The sequence below is a fragment of the Aotus nancymaae genome, unplaced genomic scaffold, assembly GCF_030222135.1.
Source record: "Aotus nancymaae isolate 86718 unplaced genomic scaffold, 86718_ANA_hifiasm-v0.15.2.pri h1tg000021l, whole genome shotgun sequence".
NCBI lineage: Eukaryota > Metazoa > Chordata > Mammalia > Primates > Aotidae > Aotus > Aotus nancymaae.
Window position 1 is genome coordinate 30,984,988 of NW_026988433.1, and position 16,582 is coordinate 31,001,569.

The 16,582-nt window shown below is 43.3% G+C and overlaps 1 pseudogene; it reads right to left on the reverse strand.

Annotated features, from left to right (window-relative positions):
- Window positions 1-15,456: 15,456 nt before the first annotated feature.
- Window positions 15,457-16,259, reverse strand: LOC105728921 (insulin-induced gene 1 protein-like; annotated as a pseudogene).
- Window positions 16,260-16,582: the final 323 nt, after the last annotated feature.

Consider the following 16,582-nt stretch of genomic DNA (forward strand, 5'->3'; position numbering starts at 1 on the left):
TGAAAAGACAATCAGTGGAGGGCAAAGGGATAGAAGTTGGTTTTATAGGTTTGAGGTAGGCAGTGGAAAGTTATAGAAGTTACAGTTTAGGGCAGTTTTTGCAAGCTGGGAGGAGGTGGTAGGGTCTGAAGTCACAAGGTTGCCCAAGGTCGGTTATAAAGTCCAACTGCCTTATCAGTTGAGGTGGGAATAAGAAACAATAGAAGAATGTCTCAAGTTAATTAGGCACTGTAAGGGTTGATCATTCTTCCCCTTTTCACGGTCTTCCAGTTACTTCAGACTTTCTAGTTACAGGAACTCGTCTGGAGTGTCCTTGCAGGTCACAGAGGTTACCAGTCAGTCTAAAAAACCTTACAGACTAAAGCTGGGCATGGCGGCTCATGCCAGGAGTTCAAGACCAACCAGCATGGTGAAAACCCATCTCTACAAAAAATTAGCCAGGTATGGTGATACACGCCTGTAGTTCCAGCTACTCAGGAGGCTAAGGTGGGAGGATTACCTGAGCCTAGGAGGCAGAGGTTGAAATAAGCTGTGCTCATGCCACTGCATTTCAGCCTAAGTGACAGTGAAACCCTGTCTCGAATAAATAAATAAAATGTAAATAAATAAATAAATAAAAAGGAATATGGACTAGACTTAGTGATTTGCTTCTGAAGACTTGAGTACGGAAAGGGGAAAAAAAGATCTTTGCAGGAGAAATCTGGTAGACACCAATTTAACAAGCTGACTAAAGTTAACGTTGAAACCACCATTGCAAAATTATAACTGAGCTGACCTAACCAACTCCATTTTGCCTCCAGCCCCCAAACTGTCCTTGTTCATTCCCGGGCGTAAGCCGAACTAACTTTGAGAGGAACTTACTTTATAGTTTATGATTTCAAACAATGATGTTAATAGCCCTTTCCCAAAACAAATCCCCTTCTTGCCTGGGATCTAGACTGCCTTTGTAGGACTAACAAATTAGCCACAAGATTAGAAATTATGGTTTAGGAATCATGCAGCTGGAGGCTACAAGATCCTGCCCTTCCCTAAACTGTTCCTGATGAAGTAGGATATTTCCCTGACCACTTCGAGGGACTTGCAACAGGGGTGCCTCGTTTACTTAGCCTGCCACTTTCAACTCCTTGCAAGAGGAAGCACCTAAGCAAGCGAGGCAGGAATAGGAGTGCAGGAGCACTGGAATTGGCTGGCTGCTCCAGCACCAGTGGGATTAAACTCCACTCACTCAGGCCCACTGTGTTCCACCCCTTGCGGGAGGGAGCATGCAGGTGAGTGGGTGCAGGAGTCAGAGTGGGTGCTTTTGGGCACTGGCAGGAGCAAACTTCGTGCAGACCCCACAGCAGTGTCAGGCAGGGGTGCCTGCAACTTCCGAAGCCCTAGAGGGTGTGCTACAGTGCTCTTTTAGCTCTGCCATCCGTGGACAGCTTAGGCATTAACAGCTCCGTGGGCCCGCTGCCCCTTCATGTAGGCAGCTGCCCTCCACCAGCAAAGGCAAAGGGCCAGTGTGACAGACAGCCTTTTGTATCCACACTTGTGGCTCCTGAGCTCTTGTCCAGAGTCCAGGAGAAATGAGGTCGCACAAACGAATTGAAGGATAGCGATGCAGGGGATTTTATGGCTGATTGACGTGGCTTTCAGCAGGAAGGGGAGCTGAGAAAAGGATGGGGTGGGTACGCAATCTTCCTCTGAAGTCAGCTGTCTCTGGCTGGATTGTCCTCTGAAGTTATGCTGCCAAGCTGTCCCTCTGAAATCAAGCCACTTCCCTTCAATATCCAGCCATAGTCCCCAGTGTCCAGCTGCTTCTCCTTTCTGGGGGCAAGTCTAGGGTCTTTATAGGCACAGGCTAGGGCAGGGCAGGGCCATAGGTGGTTTAGGAAAAGGCAACATTCAAGCAGGAAAACAGAGATATAAGTTCTCACTTTGAGCTACAGTCTCAGTCTCAGGCTTTTCAGCTTGAGGTGGGGGCTTCACCACAGACCCGCCCCTGTTTGCCTAGAATTTTTCTGCCTCCTGCCTCTATCATTGTATCACTAAGATCAGTCCTTTAGCTATTTTGCAGACCCTGCACTTGATGATCAGCTGGAACCACCCAGATCGATAAACTGGCTCGTCTGATCTTGTGGACCTCACCCAGAAACTGACTCAGCACAAAAGGACAGCTTCAACCTCCCATGATTTTATCTCTGACCCAACCAATCAGCACTCTTGACTCATTGGCCTTCCCATTCACCAAATTATTCTTTTTTTTGAGGCAGAGTCTTGCTCTGTTGCCCAGCCTAGAGTGCAATAACACAATCTCAGCTCACTGCAAACTCCGCCTCCCAGGTTCAAGCAATTCTCCTGCCTCAGCCTCCTGAGTAGCTGGGATTACAGGTATCTGACAGCACGCCCAGCTAATTTTTGTATTTTTAGTAGAAAGGGGGTTTCACCATATTGGCCAGGCTGGTCTCGAACTCCTGACCTTGTGATCTGCACACCTCGGCTTCCCAAAGTGCTGGGATTACAGGCATGAGCAACCACACCTGGTCCAAATTATTCTTAAAAACTCCGATCCCCAAATGCTCAGGGAGACTGAACTGAGTAATAATAAAACTCCTCCATCTCCCACACAGCTGGCTCTGCATGAATTATTCTTTCTCTATTGCAGTTCCCCTGTCTTAATAAATAAGCTCTGTCTAGGCAGTGGACAAGGTGAAACCACCGGGCAGTCACAAATTTGGGGGCTTATCCAGGATTGCCCTGTGACAACCTGCCTGTGGTTCAGTAGCCCCGCCTCCAGCAATGGATCCAGAGGCCAGTCCAAGGAGCCACCTAGTTCTCTTGGACTGGGGGCTGACTCTGGTACTCTACTTGTATATAACTAACCTCCAAAGGTATGCTGTTCATTTCTTTGTAGATCATTCATCTGGAAAGCTTCTATTCTTTATTCAGGTTATTTTCCTAGAATGTAAGCTCCATGCAGGCAGGAATATCTTTCTCCTTTGTTCACTACTGTGTTCCCAGGCTTGGAACTGGGCTTGACATAGGCACTTAATAAACACTTGTGGAATATATTCTTCTCAGCAACAGCCTTCCTCAGGAAGCCTTTCCTAACAGCCCCAAAGTGTGACCTCTGTGTCACTTCTCTCATATCCTCAACACTGTGCGCAGGAATTGAATCTCATATATTTCTATTTCCAGTGCCAACCAACTCAAAATAAGTGGTTAATACATGTTTATTGAAAACATACGTACAGATGCATTCTTGATAGTAGTCTGACACTATTGCCTAGAGAATCTGGTCCTATGCATTTGTACATACCAGCAGCATAGTAGCACCTCATAAGAGGTTCTGTTAACCCGATGTAATTGACTACAGACATCAGAAGGAAGAAGCAATAGTTTAAAATTTTTCATGACTCTCAGGGAGAGAGCACCAATGCCCTTTGTGGGAATGACAACTGACTATGTAAGGATAACCTGATTGTTACAAGTTATTACAAGTTTGGGCAATGGCATCAGATACATCTTAAGTTTCATATTTTTTAGCAGATGCTTTCATGCTACCAGAGATGAAGAAAAAAAGCACATTTGAGAAATTTGGGAATTTCCATTATGACAAAGTGAGAAATTCTTGTAAGTTTTAAGAGGTCAGGTTTTTTTTTTCTCCCTTCCCATTATGAATAGTTTCTAAATTACTTCATGAATATAGGAACTCATATGAGCTGATTTTCTCAGTTGAGCTAATCATAAATCTCTTCTTTCCTTTTCTTTTTTTTGAGACGAGTTTCGCTCTTATTGCCTAGGCTGGAGTGCAATGGCATGATCTTGGCTCACTGCAACCTCCGCTTCCCAGGTTCAAGCGATTCTCCTGCCTCAGCCTCCCAAGTAGAGTAGGTGGGATTACAGGCACCTGCCACCATGCCCAGATAATTTTCTATTTTAGTAGAGATGGGGTTTCTCCACGTTGGTCTGGCTGGTCTCGAACTCTCAACCTCAGGTGATACACCCACCTCAGTCTCCCAAAGTGCTGGGATTACAGATGTGAGTCACTATGCCTGGCCAAATCTCTATTTACTTCAACAATTTTATATAGGGTTTTCCTACAAGGTGCAGTTCACGTTTTAGTTGTCATTATCTGCAGACAAACTGAGCATGATACTCCCATTCACAAAGATCTCATTGATTTATCTCTCCACGTAGTAAATATATTACAGAAGGAGAAATAATATTTTGACAGTTGTTTTTGTTTGTTTGTTTGTTTGTTTTGAGATGGACTCTTGCTCTGTCATCCAAGTTGGAGTGCAGTGGTGCGATCTTGGCTCACTGCAATCTCTGCCTCCCAGGTTCAAGTGGTTCTCCCCTCTCAGACTCCTGAGTAGCTGGAACTACAGGTGCCCACCACCAGGCCTGGCTAATTTTTGTCTTTTCAATAGAGTCGGGGTTTCGCCATGTTGCCCAGACTGGTCTCTAACTCTAGATCTCAAATGATTCATTCCCAAAGTGCTGAGATTACCGTCATAAACCACCACACCTGGCCACAGTGGTTTTTCTTCTTATAGTCTGACATGAATTGGACAAGATTTGAAAGTGGCTACGATAATAACAAAAAGTTCAGAAGTAATTGTTTGCTTCCCTGCTCAAAGAAAAAGGGAGAGGGATTCTTTCAAGGGAGGGGTTTCTTTCATAATTCTTTTACTTAATAATTAGTATCTTGCCAGGTGCAGTGGCTCATGCCTGTAATCCCAGCACTTTGGGAGGCTGAGGCGGGTGGATCACAAGGTTAGGAGTTCAAGACCAGCCTGGCCAATATCCTTAACACAAAATATAAAAATTATTTGGGTGTGGTGGTAGTCCCAGCTACTCAGGAGGTTGAGGCAGAAGAATTGCTTGAACCTGGGAGGCAGAGATTGCGATGAGCCGATATGCCACTGCACTCCAGCCTGGGTGCCAGAGTGAGACTCTGCCTCAAAAACAACAACAACAACAACAAAAATATATATATATATACACACACACACACACACACACACATAATAATAATAATTAATATCTTCTTGAGAAACCACCATCCAGGATCCATGATTAATTCATTCAAACATTGATTGAGGATGTACAATTTGTCTTCATACTTTGTGATTAAGAGTATAGAGAGAAAACACTCAGTGCCTGAAATTAAGGTCATGGTGTTCAAATGAACTTGATTTGTCTAGAGGATGATAAGTGGTCCAGTGTGACTGGAACACATGAGGATAAGGCTAGGGAGATTGGTTGTAAAGGGCTTTGTATAACATGATAAGGAGATTGGATTTTGCCCTGAGAGCAACAAGGAGAGCTCATGAGTAGGGGTGGTGTCATCATCAAGTTTATTTTTTGTGGTGATAACTCCAGTATCCCTTGGGTAGATTGGACTAGAGATAGCATTAGTGATTAACATCAGGAGGGTCCTTTTAAGAAATGCTAAAAACCTAATTTAAGGCCGTAGATTGTGGATGGAGAAAAAGGAATTGCCGGCCAATTGGATAAGCAGAATAACAGAGATAGAAGAGCTGAAGAAGAAGAGAAATTGGTTCTAGTTTGAAAGGCTCAATGGACTGGGCATGGTGTCTAGTGCCTGTACACCCAACATTTTGGGAGGCTGAAGAAGGCAGATCACTTGAGGCCAGGAGTTCAAGACCAGCCTGGTCAACATTGTGAAACCCCATCTCTACTAAAAGTACAAAAATTAGGCCAGCGTGGTGGTGCACATCTGTAATTTCAGCTATACGGGAGACTGAGGCATGAGAATTGGTTGAACCCAGGAGGCGGAGGTTGCAGTGAGCCAAGATGACACCACTGCACTCCAGCCTAGGCGATAGAGTGAGATTGTCTCCAAAAAAAAAAAAAAGAAGAAGAAGAAAGAAAAGAGTTGGGCTCTGTGGCTCACGCCTGTAATCCCAGCACTTTGGGAGGCTGAGGTGGGTGGATCACCTGAGGTCAGGAGTTCAAGACCAGTCTGGCCATCATGGTGAAACCCCATCTTTAAAAAAAAAAAAAAGAAGAAGAAGAAGAAGACGAAAGAAAGAAAATTTTAAAAAAAAGGGCTCAGTGAATTTTTCTTTTTTGAGACAGAGTCTTGCTCTGTTGCCCAGGCTAGAGTGCAGTGGAAAGATCTCAGCTCACTGCAACCTCCACCTTTCAAGTTCAAGTGATTCTCCTGCCTCAGCCTCCTGAGTAGCTGGGACTACAGGCATTTGCCACCATGCCCAGCTAATTTTTTGTATTTTTAGTAGATATGGGGTTTCACCGTGTTAGCCAGAATGGTTTCAATCTCCTGACCTCATGATCTGCCTGCCTTGGCCTCCCAAAGTGCTGGGAATACAGGTGTGAGCCATTGTGCCCAGTGGCTCAGTGAATATTAATCATTAATTGAGCCAAAGAATAGAAGTCTGGAGGATTATGAATTTGGTTTCAGACATCCAACAGTTTGAGGTGTCTGTAGGACACCTGGTGAAGACAACTGCTAGGTAGTTGAAAATTAACCTGGGAAACATCAGTGGAAAGGGATTGGTATATGTGAGATCACCAAGGAGCAAATGCTGCAGTGAAATCAAGCACAAAGGGGAAAAGAAGAGATTGGTTTGGGCAAATAACAGGTCACTGGCAATCTTTGTAGGAATTTCAGGAGAGCGGTACAAATAGAAGCTGGATTGCATGGAATTGAAAAGTAAAGCAGTAGGTCCAGACTTCTATTCCGAGAAAATAGGTGGAGAAGCACAAGAAGACACAATGGAGAGATACATTTGAGGCTAGGACAGAATGCTTTCTGAGAGAGAATATGAAGACATAGCAGAAGTAAGTGATGGAGCAAGAGGAAGAGGAAGGAATTAATAGCAACAAAAATGTGTTTATTTCTCAGAAAATTTCAAATTTACCAATCTCAGCCATGTAATTCATGTGCCTGTGCTTAGAGCGGATATATCATTCAGGAGTTCTTTCCATTCTGGCCAATTATAATGACCCCAATTCTAAGGGGCTGGAGAATTACATAATAGCACTGTAATGCTTTTCAATTCCAGTGAGAGCTTAACATGTGACTCGATGAATAATTCAGCTTGCTGACACATTTATGGACAATGAGCCCTCTGGGCATTTCAGGAAAAATCATAGATCTATAGAAAAGTTCCTTAGAGGTCATCTGGTCTAATGTCTTGGATTTACGCAAGAGGAAACTGTAAAACCGGAGAGGTAACGTGTGCATACTCACATGCTATTTAGTGGCAGTCTCCATCATCATGATCATAATCCAGGTTTTATGGTCTCATCCAGGACCTTTGTCCTCACATTTCTTTGGTTAAAGAATTAAAATGAGAGGCCAGGCACAGTGGCTCACACCTGTAATCCCAGCACTTTGGGAAGCTGAACAGGGCATATCATTTGAAGTCAGGAGTTCAAGACCAGCCTAACCAACAGGGTGAAACCCTGTCTCTACTAAAAATAAAAAAAATTAGTCATGCATGGTGTTGTGTACCTGTAGTCCCAGGTATCAGAAGGTTGAGGCAGGAGAATCACTTGAACCTGGGAGGCAGAGGTTGTAGTGAGCTGAGATCATGCCACTACACTCCAGCCTGGGTGACAGAGCAAGACTCCATCTTTATTGAAAAAAAAAAAGGAATTAAAATAAGAAAAGCTTTATTTAAGATTGGCTTATCAGCAGACCAAAATCTGAAGCATTAAGTATTCTGATTACTTTTTTTTATTTTTTATAAGCAGGTCTTCATGGCAGAATGCATTTAGATTCCTATCAAGTACAGTTTTCTGTGTTTTTGCTCAACTCTGTCACTATTACATCATCATTAATATGTATTGAGTTCTAATGTTTCATGATCAAAATTTAAATATTATGTGTTAGTTCTCATGCTGCTATAAGGACATACCTGAGACTGGGTATTTTATAAAGAGAAGAGGCTTAATTGACTCAGTTCCACAGAGCTGAGGAGGCCTCAGGAAACTTAACAATCATGGCAGAAGGGGAAGCAAATATGTCCTCCTTCACATGGTGGCAGTAAGGAGACATGCAGAGTGAAGGCAGTGTTGGGGGGAAGCCTCTTAAAACCATCAGATCTGGTGAGAACTCACTCACTATCACAAGAATAGCAAGGAGGTAACCGTCTCCATGATTCAACTACCTCTTACTAGGTCCCTCCCATGACACACGGGGATTATGGGAACTATAGTTCAAGATGAGATTTGGGTGGGGATACAGCCAGATGATATCATATTATATCTGAGCTATGTAAAAACAGATACTCTTGATTTCATATAATTAATCTAAAAATAGAAGAGGGGGCAGAAGGACACTCAAATTTGCTAGTTAAAGGGTGATATAAATGTTATACCTCCCCAGTAGTTTTTTCTCTATAATCTTTTTCCTGCTCTTGCAAACATTCCTCACTTTAAGACTGGGAGATGCTTTTTGCCTCAGGGAAAAGAAAGTGAAGAACTAGCTTTAGGTTAACGAAGAAGAAAACATTTCTAAAAGGGATGTCAACCCAGAGGGAAACCTTCCTCTAATCTAGTGGTGCAGGGTATGGAAGATATGGAGAGAGATTAGACATCAAGACCCTTGCTTTACACATAGCTCCTTCTTCCTGTCGAAACTCAAGGGGTTATAGTGGTAGGAGTTATCCAGCTTGGTTTAGGCAGACAGTAAGGGAAGGGTCCCCAGAGAACCTCTGACCTGCCCCACAAGTGCTTACACCAGATGTTTTGTGCAGATAAGGGAACTTGCACAGGGGGCTTGCCTAAACATGACTGAAGTGGAAAATTCCGTTCCTTAATACATGCACAGTAAGGGAAATAAATCAATATGGAGCTGGCAGTCCAAAAGCCTGCATGAACACTGGAAGGACAGGGTGGAGCCACCAGAAACTCATGCCTTAAGCCCTGGTATTCAACTGTGAAGGGGGAAACCAGTAACCTGCTTTCAGTTCCCCTCTTTTTGTTGAGAGCTTTCCTTTCACTTAATTAATTCGACTCCACTCACTCTTCAAGTGTCTGCATACCTAATTCTTCCTGGTCGCGAGATGAGAACCCAGACCTAGCTGTGGTAAGGAGTAAAAAATCCTGCATCAGTAGCTGATTAGAAAAGGGAAACCCCAGTTTGTGTTGAGGAGAGAAAACACACGTAAAGGGAGATTTAGCCTGGCTTCTTGTTTTTAAATGGAGAGAACACCACTGCCGAGTGCATGTAGGGCTACCGTGATGCAATGGCAGCCTAACTAGACCGTGCAGACCTCCCTTGATATCTTGGAAGAGAATCAAACGTCTCCTCTTCAGCATTGCTTTTGGGGAAGTGGAAAGTAATTGAGTGTGACCTGCCATGGGGTCACCATGAGGAAGTGGGTAGACAAGGACCTGATAACCTCTGCCACATGTCTGAGGGAGACAGTGGATGAGTCTTGAAGGGATGCAAAGGTGAGGTCAAGTCATATTTGTAGATCAATGGGTCCTAACACAACTGATATGGTTTGACTGTGTCTTCGCCCAAATCTCACCTTGAATTGTAATAATCTCCATGTGTCAAGGGCAGGGACAGGTGAAGATAATTGAATCATGGGGTGCTTTCCTCTATACTGTTCTTGTGGTAGTGAGTAAGTCTCTTGAGATCTCATGGTTTTATAAAGGGCAGTTCCCCTGCACGAGCTCTCTTGCCTGTCACCATGTAAGACATGCCTTTGCTTCTCATTCGCCTTCCACCATGTTTATGAGGCGTCTCCAGCCTCATGGAACTGAGTCAATTAAACCTCTTTCCTTTATAAATTACCCAGTCTCAGGTACATCTTTATTAGCAGCATGAGAATAGATTAATATACACCAACCAAGAGGACTGACCAATAGTCATACCCCACACTCCAGCAGCAAATGTCCGCAGTTTCCCAGTGGTGGAGCGCAACCAGGATATCAATAAGAAGTTGAGCAAAACCCTTAAGACCCACAAGGATTCCAAAGCCTATGGAGAGACTTATTTATGGATAAAAGGGCTCCCTCTTCCTGCCAAGAGGGCACATAGCTTGCCCATGGAACACTGACACCTTGAAAAGTAAGAGCAAGAAGGAAAAAATGGCTCTGATGTGGAGTTAAATATTAGATTATTTAATATTTACCCAGCAAGAGATGGTCTTAACCATCTTGCAAAGACTAAGGGACGCTTATTTGACAAGTTTAACTCCTGTGGCGTCCTACTTCTCTGCTTCCCTCCTCCTTCCAACCAAATGGGGTGGAGTTTAGTGAGAATGTTTAGATAATTATAAACAAAGACAAAGGAGTAACCATTGTGGCATATGTGAATTGTGGTATTTAAATTTTTTTTTTAATAGAGTTTTGCTCTTGTTGCCCAGGCTAAAGTGCAATGGCGGAATCTCAGCTCACTGCAACCTCTGCCTCCCAGGTTCAAGTGATTCTCCTGACTCAGCCTCTCAAGTAGCTAGGACTGTAGGTGCGCACCACCATACCCAGCTCATTTTTGTATTTTTAGTAGAGGCAGGGTTTCACCATGTTGTCCAGGCTGATCTTGAGCTCCTGACCTCAGGTGCTGTCTGCCTTGGCCTCCAAAAGTGCTGAGATTACAGGCATGAGCCACCACACCCAGCGGTATTTAAATTTTTAACCTTATGCCAGCCGTAGTGGCTAACACCTATAATCCCAGCACTTTGGGAGACTGAGGCAAGCGGATCACTTGAAGCCAGGAGTTCAAGACCAGCCTGGCCAACATAGCAAAATCTGTCTCTACTAAAAACACACACACACACACACACACAAAAAAAAAAAAATTGGCCAGGCATGGTGGTTCACACTTGTAATCCCAGCACTTTGGGAGGATGAGGCAGGTGGATCACTTGAGGTCAGGAGTTCGAAAGCATCCTGGCCAACATGGTTAAATCCCATCTCTCCTAAAAATACAAAAAATATTGCAAAAGTAATAGCAGTTTAAAGAAAAAAAAATTACCCAAGCATGGCCGTGCACACCTGTAATCCCAGCTATTAGGGAGGCCGAGGCAGGAGAATCACCTGAACCTGGGAGGCGGAGGTTGCAGTGAGCCAAGATCACGCCACTCCAGCCTAGGCAACAGAGTGAGACTCCATCTCAAAAAAAAAAAAAATTAGCTGGGTATGGGGGTGCACGCCTGTGGTCCCAGTTACTTAGGAGGCTGAGGCAAGAGAATTGCTTGAACCCAGGAGGCAGAGGTTGCAGTGAGCTGAGATCATGACACTGTACTTCAGCCTGGTTGATGGAGGAACACAGTCTCAAAAGATAATAAAATAACAAAATAAATAAATAAATAAAATGTTAACCTTATAACACTTAATACGTATCAGGCACCATGCTGACATCTTTATGTGCATCATCTCATTTGATCCACACAGCAACCTTGTAAGTTATTATTATACCCATTATACAGATGACGAAACTGAGACTTAGAAAGGATGAGGAGACTTGATATCAAATCACACTGATTGATTCCAGAGACTATGTTTTTGATGTTTGCCTGTAGGTCTCTATGTTTTCCCTGTAGTTCAAGTAGGATACTTAATGAAAGAATAAACATTTCAATAATCACTGATTGACTGAGGTTTTGTACACCACCCTAAACTTTTATGTCGCTGAAATTCCAAGCATCATTCATTCATTGGACAAATATTTTTGAGTACTTACTATGTGTCAGTCCCTGCGCTTAGCGATAGGTGTATAATGGTTAATAAACTGCATTTGACAAAATTAGAGTGGTCGCCCAAAAGGAAATCATGATCTCTTGCCCTGTTGTTGAACCTAAGTCAATTTTCAGACCTGGTGCTGGTGAACTGAAAAGGTGGCCAGGTCACCACGAGGAAGAACATCATCTTGAGTATATTCTGTAATCATTCTCAGTCCTTTATTAAAAAGACCAGTAGTCATTTACTGAGGTGGCAGGGCACTTGGGAAAGAGGAATACCCAGAGGCATTCAAAGGCCATTCAACACAGGCTGAGTTGACACTGAGATTTGGAGTCCTGAAGTATCATCATGTGTTGTTTGTCTTTGACTTTTAGTGTTTAATTTAATAATAGGTACATCACGTGCTTCACATATATGAGTTTCAAACATTTTTTCAGAGCTGTTTGTGGTAGCTCATGCCTATAAGCCCAGCACTTTGGGAAGCCAGGGTGGGCAAATCTCTTGAGCCCAAGAGTTCAAGACCAGCCTGGGTGACCTGGTGAGACCCCATCTCTACAAAAAACAAAAAACAAAACAACAACAACAACAAACCCAGAAATTAGCCAGGCATGGAGGCACATGCCTGTATTCCTAGCTATTTAGGAGGTTGAGGTGGGAGAATCACTCACTGGAGCCCAGAAGGCAGAGGTTGCAATAAGCTGAGATCAAACCACTGCATCCCAGCTTGGGTGACAGAGTGAGACCCTGTCTCAAAACAAGCCACAGAAACAAAAACAAATTTTAAAAATAGAATCTAAATTTGTCATTCTTAAAAAAAAGTGTTAATTGGTTTTGGATTTTTTTTTTTTTTGAGATGGAATCTTGCTGTGTCACCTACGCTGGAGTGCAGTGGCACAATCTCAGCTCACTGCAACCTCTGCCTCTTGGGTTCAAGTGATTCTCCTGCCTCAGCCTCCTGAGTAGCTGGGATTACAGATGCATGCCACCACGCCCAGCTAATTTTTGTATTTTTAGTAGAGACAGGGTTTCACAATGTTGGCCAAGCTGGTCTCGAACTCCTGATCTCAGGTGATCCACCTGCCTTGAATGCTGGGATTACAAGTGTAAGCCTCCATGCTTGGCCAAATTTACATTTTTTTGGCTACGTTATTTCTAAGAGCTATAGATTTACTTTCACTTTAAGAGAAAAAGACATTGTTAGTGCATGATCGAGTATGTTTTAAAGATTCACTTACTGCCTTCATCTAATAACCTGGTTTTTCATAAAATCCTGACATGTCCATTGGAAATTTTTTTCACATAACTAATTATTTGTTTTCATTTCCAGAAAATTTATAAGGGATCAACCCAAAGTTCAGAATGGTCTTATTTTTTAAAACAAAATTTCTCTAAAACAAATTAGCTTTAGGAAACTAAAATTTACTATCCCTTGAAACAAAGCAAAAAATCCCAAAAGGATCATCACATACATGAAACCAAATACATAGATCAACACTCATAGGCAGTTAGTCTAAGTTTTTATTCTGCTGACTGGTGAATTCTATTTAAAAAATGAGTTTTTGAGGCAGGGCGTGGTGGCTCATGCCTGTAATCCAAGCACTTTGGAGGCCAAGGCGGGCAGATCACCTGAGGTCGGGAGTTCAAGACCAGCCTGACCAACTTAGTGAAACTCTGTCTTTAAAAAAAAAAAAAGATTTTGGCTGGGCGCAGTGACTCACATCTGTAATTCCAGCACTTTGGAGGCCAAGGTGGGCAGATTGCCTGAGCTCAGTAGTTTGCGACCAGCCTGGGCAACACAGTGAAACCTCATTTCTAGTAAAACACAAAAAATTAGCTGGGTGTGGTGGTGTGTGCCTGTAGTCCCAGCTACTCAAGAGGTTGAGGCAGGAGAATTGCTTGAACCCGGGAGGCAGAGGTTGCAGTGAACTAAGATCACACCACTGCACTCCAGCCTGGGCAACAGAGCAAGACTCCATCTTAAAAAAAAAAAAAAAAAAAAAAAAGAGTTTTTTAAATCAAGCCACTTTCTCAGATTTTAAAACAAACCAAAACCATGTAAATTGCAAAATACAAAAAGGTAAATTTGTAGGTATAAGTTAATAAACCCACAAAACTGGAGTACTTCAAAGGTCGAGGGTTCTGTGGAGGGTATAACATGAAAGGAACTTCACAACTGAAAGAAATCATTGCCGAGTTTCCTCCATGCAACACTGAAAGTAACGGAGAACGCTTCCCTTGAACATCTCACACATTAAAAAAATAAATACATATTTAAGAGCTACAAAGCTCAGATTGGTTTTCATACACATTGCACTTAGGTTTAAGATCCAATACTTGCGGCCAGGCACGGTGGCTCACGCCTGTAATCCCAGCACTTTGGGAGGCAGAGATAGGCAGATCATGAGGTCAGGAGATCAAGACCATCCTGGCTAGCACGGTGAAACCCTGTCTCTACTAAAACTTTTTAAAAAATCCAATACTTGCAAATTAGGTCTAGTATGGTCTACGCCATAAACTGTACTCACCAATATAATGGAATATTTAGAAACACCACGTTTAATGCAGTGACATATGCATTTTCCTTTTTACAAGGCAATCACAGATTGCAAATTCCACAGGGCTGTGGAAAAAAACAGTCATCGCCGTTCTCAAATAACAAAGAAACAAACCACTTTGGCTCACTAAGATTGAAATACATGGCAGACAGGTATTCATTCTTAGATGATTATGGATTTAGAAATAAACTTCATAAGCTGAGGTGAAAATTCCAGTACATCAAAGTGTAGAGCCATGACTTTTCATTGCCTTTTGCTCAGTAAGATTGTCTACACAAACTTCCATGGGTGGAATGAAAAGCACAGTTGACTCACTGGTGATACACACATGTGTGACTGTTAGCACATCTCTGCAGCATGTGACACCGTGAAGTGTGGCACACTGCGACCCTACAGAGAATGTGACTTTTCTATACTCACTGCTGCTGCTCCCCTCCTCCCCGCCTTCTTCTTCTTCTCAAACTTGTTTTTTTTTGTTTGTTTGTTTTTTGTTTTTTGAGACAGAGTTTCACTCTTGTTGCATGGGCTGGAGTGCAATGGTGCAACCGCGGCTCACTGCAACCTCTACCTCCTGGGTTCAAGTGATTCTCCTGCCTCAGCTTCCCGAGTAGCTGGGATTACAGGTACCTGCTACCATGCCCAGCTAATTTTTGTATTTTTAGTAGAGACAAGGTTTCACCATGTTGGCCAGGCTGATCTTGAACTCCTAACCTCAGGCGATCCACCTGCTTCAGCCTCCCAAGTGCTAGGATTACAGGCATGAGCTACCACGCCCAGCCACACAAACTTATTTAAAATCTTTTGGATAAATATTATTCCTATTATGCCATACTTCATCTTTGTTAAGCACCATCAACCTGTCTCCTTTGGGCACTGATAGAAAACTGATAGTTGTTAATTAAGTCTTAGTTCAAGGCTTTGAAATATGACATCTTGTTTTAATCATGAATGAAATCTAACACTCGGGAAACTGCCACTGCTTGAACCCACACAGCCTGAGCAGAATGTTCCAGGGCACAGAGAGGCACCAGCGCAGTCAGTCAAGGTAGGACTTCAAGGTAAGTCATTTTCTCCACTTCACTGTTGAACATTTTTTTCCATGAGTCATTTGTACAGTCAGCCCAATCTAAACAGATTATTTAACAAAAAAGATAATCTTTGTCATAATCCACCATCAGATTTTCTTCCCAAATCTTACTTGCTCTTCAGAATTGGTGGTTTTGAAGACTCAATCACTATGTGGCTTTTCAGGAACACCCATAGCTAACTGTCATCCTATGTTTCCCACTGATGTCCTTGAGAAAGGTCATACATGGGAGCCAAGAACGAACATAGAGGAAATTTGGGGATGTGTACTCATAGACACCATTACACACGGAAACTGAGTGATCAGAGTAGCTAGAAAGGCTATGGGGATCCCAAGCCCAAGGCCACTTCTTGAACCATCAAATATCCACAAAAAGCCTAAAGACAGGGCTATTAAAGTCAAGGACAGCTGGACACATTGGCAAAATCCAATTTGGCACTGGTGTGGTTAATGCCAACAAAAGCTGCCATGCAGCACATGACACTGGCCCATTCTCTTGAATTTGTGGGGTTCTCCAGGTGACTGTTGATACAGGGGTACAGTAAACCAGTAGCAGTAGCTACTGTCCCACAGCAGGGAGGGACCTACCAGGCAGAGAAAAAGATGGTGGCAACCACCTCCTTGGGGAATAGGGTAACGTTCCTCTGAATCTACAGCAGGTTGAGCACCAGGGCTAGGACCGCCCCTACTGAGAAGGGCACGAGGCTCCTCTGTACCAGGCAATGATGCCAGGTGTTGGTGTGGGGGCCTACGGGCCTTGGGCCACTCATTGCAGCGCTGTGGCCCCCCGGGCGCAGGGTCAGTATCTAGGGTCCCATAGGCCGCCAGCAGGGAGGGCCCAGACACGGAGGTGTTGATCATATCCCCAACCTTGGCCCGGGCTCACAGGGGGCCTCGGCATCTCACGCACATCAGGTCCAGAAGTGATTGTGCAATCTGGGCATCCATCACCCCCAGTGTGTCTTATATGGAGGGGCTGAAATCATGCTTTTGAAACATTCATGATTAGATGGAAAATACTAAGTATAGGACATAGAGAAAAATGAAAAATTACAAAATTCAGGAAATTCACAAAAGAAAAAATGTAAATGTCTTACAAATGTTTTAAAATTTAGCCCAAAGAGATTATTTAATTTATTTAAACTGCTGTAAGGAAGGTCTCAACAGTTCCCTAAAACCCTTAAAAGTGAGTTAAGGGTAATACAGGGAACAGTAAGTAGCAAGGACATGTAAGAAATGAGATTGTCCCATGGGAACATTCCAATAT